Raw genomic sequence first — 5651 nt, 5'->3', positions numbered from 1 at the left:
AGAAGAAAGATGCAAATCATCAACCATTTCGTTGGCCACCAATTAATTTCCTACCTACTTCCACTTCATCTGCACGAACCGCCTCTTCCTTGCTGCGGACACACAGCAGAAGCTGCACCTGTGGCCACCCGTGGATCATGGATCTAGGCCACGCTCACATTTGGGAGCCTGTGTCGGAGGAGCAGGAATCGCTGGAGGGAACAGGTGCTCGTGAGTATCCAGCGACCCTGGAGGCGGGCGGATGAGATTGGGGATGGATGGGCACGGCCGTTCGGTGGTCATGGATGGGGATGGCAGAGCACATGCTGATCTGGAGCCTTCTGGTTTCGCTCGGAAGGTCAGCTGGGTGGCGCGCCAGGGAAATAGAAAACGTTGTGGACGAGGCGGCACAAGTGAAGTAGCAGAGGTCGCTGCCGTCAGTCGGATAATTCTCCAGGTCGTGGGATCCCCGCGAGGTATGAGCAAGGGCCAGCCGGCCAGCATGGGGAGGTTGTAGGATCCTAGTGCCGAGGAGGATAGGGCCAGCATGGGATGGGATTTGGAGTGCCAGCGGCGGTGGCCGCGTGTGACAGTCTGTAGTCATGGAAGTGGGGGAGGGCGGCGCAGGCGGAGGACGAGCGAGAAAGGCGGGGGCGGAGTAGTTTTGTTGGCCGAATCGTTATGTTCACTTACCGGTGGCAATTGCTTGTAATTTTGTTTGAAAATATGAACAATAAAAAACGGACCAACAAGAAGCCTTATTTTCTTTATTATTAGGTATAGATATCCCCGGGCGTAACTTTGGTTGTTTTGCCGCTTATAGGATTAAAAATTCCCTGTTTTTTGTTCTGGCGCCAACATTAGTTGTTTTACCTCTTATAGGACAAAACCCATGCGTTGCTACGGTTCACATTTGAAAAAAACAACCTTTCTTTCATATGTTTAAATGTGTATGTCAATCCAATCTAAATAGCATAAAAACATTGATATCAAAGTTGGGTTCGTTATTCAGTTCTTGACACCATGGAAAACTTCGTCCCAAGTTATGAATATTTCATGAAATAATATGGATTCATGCTCACTGCTTTCGTACACCGTAGAAATAAAATCTACATATTTTAGCCGCATTGGGAATCGAAAAACTGAAAAATCTACTTTAAGTAGACATAAAGTACATGCCTAAAATTTCGTGTAACAAATACATAATCCTTAATTTTCTCGATGGCTTCTAAACATGTGCTGATTGAACCGTTTTTTCGTCTATTTCGCGGTCTCTGCTCGCTGATACAAAAATGAAGTATTACAAATATAAGTAATACTTCCTCTGCCTGACGAAATATATTGGAGAATTGTTTAACTTCGGTGCATCTAGACACTAAATAGTAGTTAGATACATCTAAATTTTGATAAATCTCAAACATGTTTCATGTGGTGGAGGGAGTATAAGGTTCCATGCGTGTAGCGGTAAGATGTACATGTTGGGTCGGGAACACACAGATTTCAGGCAAAAAGAAGTCGGAGCCTAGACGGTGAATCGATCTTATTGTGATGGGATGAAATGCTCTTGACATGAAAAAACATTAATAAAGTGCCAACAATAGACAAAAATCAACTGCAATCAAACAAATATTAAATATGTCACATGTTGAAGCTAATTTGAGCGACACAACTTATTATTTATGCTCCCATCTAATTGCTGCAATCAAGTAAACTTCAGATTTGTTTTTCCATTTAACAAAAAACTCAAGTTTCTATTTATTTCATTGGTACACATGAATCTCCTGCACAAAAATCATAATACAGTTTCTAACCATCTTATACAAATGAAAAGAATGCATTATTAAATACTTGCATATCAAAGAACATGTCAAAAAAAAATTTGCACACCAGGAACAACATCAGATCCATTCAATAATGAGTTGAACCTTGAATTAACCAATTTTACAAGTGTTGGACAGATTTCCTAATGAAGAATACATGTGCATTGCCCGGATGTATAATGCAACAGTTAGTTTTATGGTGAGATACATACAGAATTCTTGTTGGCCTGAAAAAATTCGTGGCATAAAAAAATCCAGATCTGACAGAAATATAAATGTAAAACAAAGTGGATCTGCACATAGAAGAAAGATGCAAATCATCAACCGTTTCGATGGCCACCAATTAATTTCCTACTACAACACGACTAGGGCCAAAGCAACAGATACATTGCAACGGAGTTGACATGTGTTTCTAGAATCCACCTTCTCTACGTCACGGCCCTCGTTAAGTCGTCCTCCCTCACACGTTCTCACATCTCCGCTTCCATTTGCCAACTCCCGATCCCCAGCTGTCTTCAATACACCTTAACCCTAGCACCATCCACCGCAACCGAAAGCGCCGCCGCAGATCTCATGGAAACAACCATCCACGTCCCTTCTTCTCCGTTTCCCCCTCTCATGGTACATATTTCTCAAGTCTCCACCGCTCAGATCTGACCCCTCTTCTCCTCTGATTCTATTCCCATCAGATCGAGCCATGTGGGGTTTCTGGCCACACCTCCATGAGACGGGCAAACCTCCAGCCTCGAGTGGAGTAAGGGGCTCACAGACCTCGGTCTGCCGTGCGTGCAGCAACGTCAGGCGAACCACAACCCCCAAGGTCGAGGTCGACGAGCCATGGTGGTCTGGCATCCGGTTACACGTCTGCATCGCGCGCTCCAGTCTACGTCCGCCCAGGTTTGTTCCCCCAATTTCCTGATCTGCTGACAATATGAAGTACAATGAGTCTGATTCAATCATCTAGCATAGGTGAGGGGCCCAATCAATCCATGCCAGCATCGCCAAATTTTATTTAAGCTTTATTGCTTCGTTAAGGCAGATTCCTCGTTTTGCTAAACTGCTGTTTTTTTGCCACATGCCCAAACCTTCTTTTTTTGGGCTTAATTATGTTGAGAAGTCGGTCTCTTATACCACACAATTTGTTCTGAGTGGTAGCTAGCAAGAATGTAATTTTCTTAAATCTCCACTTAGATAATGGGGTACCTGATCGACTTAGCACTTTCATTCTGTGTTAGTAATTTGACCATTGGAGAGTCCACGTGCTTCTAATAGAAAAAATGAAACTAGCTGGTTTCCTAGGATGTACCTAGTCTTAATTAATAAATCCATATTGTTAAGTTGCTAGTTTACTTTACTGCATACCTCCAAAGTTTGAACTTTTTAAGTCATTGATTTTAGGAATCTTTTTCGTTTTCTAACCTCCAAAGTTTGAATACAGACTGTTATGTCCACTGGTCATGGCTATTGAAAGAAGAGGATAACATGACGTAGTTTAATTGTTGTTTGTTATAAATACGTATACATGTATTTCAAGCGGGGTTCTCATCTGATTTGACAGAAAATAATCTGTACTGATGGTAGAGGGGAACAAGTCCTCGGAGAATGCTCTCCGAAGGTTGCTGCAGGACAATAGTCGTAAGCTTCTTTTTTATCACAGATGTGGCTATATTAATACTTTTTGCAAGGTGATATGCACGTTTCCATTTTTCTCGGATGTGCGAGGAGTTGATGCACATCTTTTTTTCTGATCTGCAGTCCAAGAAACTAATATTACTTATATCTTTTACATTTATGATCTAGTCATCTGCTGTTCAAACAGGTAATTTCGCTTCCTCTGTTTCCTTCAATTCCTGGTTCAATAAAAAATAGTCTTATGTGCTGTTTCTTCTAGAAGTTGTCATGGTAACACATATTTTTGTATGTTAGTTTGGTAGTGAGTGTTGAAATTTGAGTAGTGTATAGATTAATTTACCACATTATAATTTATCCTCTGGTTTTCCGTGGCAAATGCTCTCACTGGTTTAGTAGTAGTACAAATTAGTCAATACTACTTAAGAGCCCTTCCTATATCGTTTTTCATACTGCTCACATTTACTCCCGTTTTGGCAAGAGGCAACTCATTTGTCCAATCTTGATTTATTTGTACATAATTATCATGTACATAAATCGCAATTCTTGCTGGTTGCTTTTCCCGATTTTAGTTCTACAAGTGCTACAATAGCTGTTAGCTACCAATCATTATATTTCTACTGTCTAATATGAAATTACTAAGTAACCACTATTCCAGGTGATACAAGATTCATAAGTGGTTAATTCCTATGGTTTTTGAGATCGTGAAATTCCTGTAAAGAACTGTCCTATATAATCGTATTAATGTTCACTGAGCTTTGTGATCCTAGATGGTTTGTAATGCTACCAGTTGTTTTCCTATATAATCGTATTGATGTTCACTGAGCTGCTCCAAGGAACTTATGTTTTTTCACATCGATTCTAAAATTGAATCTCTGTCTTTACAGGCCAAAAAGATCAGCAAGGACTACTATATTCAGATATCAGAAATGTACATTAGAAGGCATGACATGAGAAGGAAGATATATAGGATTAGTTAGAATATCCTATTTTGAAGCAAGATTGTGTTAGTTGAATGCAAGGAGGACAATGTCGTTGATGCTGGATAATCTACTTCACACCTCTGCATGTTTAGTTATCTCGTAGAAGGGCAGTGATGTTGTAAACAAAATTGTTTATATAATGTACCACGTGGATGCTGTTCCTCTTTTAATGATATGTTTTTAATACAATATATAATATGGTTCACTTCTCTATAAATAGGTATATCGATTTTTCTCACTTCACATGTCCTAAATGCATGGCATGGACCCAATTCATGATATTTGTAATAATACTAATATGATGCATCTTATAAATTCAATTGGGCAGTGCAAGCACCAACATATGTAAGTGTTGTCCACCCTTTGTTATATGTGTTGCACCTTAGGAACGCCCTTCTTACCAACGGATCCATATGCGATGCATTGTACCCTTGCAACACCCAAAAACGCAACGCATTATTATCCGTTCGTAAAGGTGCTAGCAACGCCCATATTAGCATTTAGATACAGATATATGTGTTGTTGTAGGAGGGGTCATGTTGTAGTACCTACTTCCACTTCATCTGCACGAACCGCCTCTTCCTTGCTGCGGACACACAACAGAAGCTGCACCTGTGGCCACCCGTGGATCATGGATCTGGGCCACGCTCACATTTGGGAGCCTGTGTCGGAGGAGCACGAATCGCTGGAGGGAACAGGTGCTCGTGAGTATCCAGCGACCCTGGAGGCGGGCGGATGAGATTGGGGATGGATGGGCATGGCCGTTCGGTGGTCATGGATGGGGATTGCAGAGCACATGCTGATCTGGAGCCTTCTGGTTTCGCTCGGAAGGTCAGCTGGGTGGCGCGCCAGGGAAATAGGAAACGTTGTGGACGAGGCGGCGCAAGTGAAGTAGCAGAGGTCGCTGCCGTCAGTCGGAATAATTCTCTAGGCCGTGGGATCCCCGCGAGGTATGAGCAAGGGCCAGCCGGCCAGCATGGGGAGGTTGTAGGATCCTAGTGCCGAGGAGGATAGGGCCAGCATGGGAAGGGATTTGGAGTGCCAGCGGCGGTGGCCCTGCGTGACAGTCTGTAGTCATGGAAGTGGGGGAGGGCGGCTCAGGCGGAGGACGAGCAAGAAAGGCTGGGGGCGGAGTAGTTTTGTTGGCCGAATCGTTATGTTCACTTACCGGTGGCAATTGCTTGTAATTTTGTTTGAAAATATGGGCAATAAAAAACGGACCAACAAGAAGGCTTATTTT

The 5651-nt window shown here is 42.6% G+C and overlaps 1 long non-coding RNA gene across 1 annotated transcript; it reads left to right on the top strand.

The window, feature by feature from the left end:
* The first annotated feature begins 2222 nt into the window (after positions 1-2222).
* On the top strand, positions 2223-4581 carry LOC127326075 (uncharacterized). Its single transcript, XR_007867605.2, has 4 exons — positions 2223-2696; positions 3358-3434; positions 3555-3618; positions 4316-4581. It is a non-coding gene; the product is annotated as an uncharacterized lncRNA (long non-coding RNA).
* The last annotated feature ends 1070 nt before the right edge of the window (positions 4582-5651 follow it).

This window comes from Lolium perenne, chromosome 6, assembly GCF_019359855.2.
Source record: "Lolium perenne isolate Kyuss_39 chromosome 6, Kyuss_2.0, whole genome shotgun sequence".
Classification (NCBI taxonomy): domain Eukaryota; kingdom Viridiplantae; phylum Streptophyta; class Magnoliopsida; order Poales; family Poaceae; genus Lolium; species Lolium perenne.
Note: the sequence above shows the minus strand (reverse complement) of the source record. Positions and strands in the feature narration are given on the sequence as shown.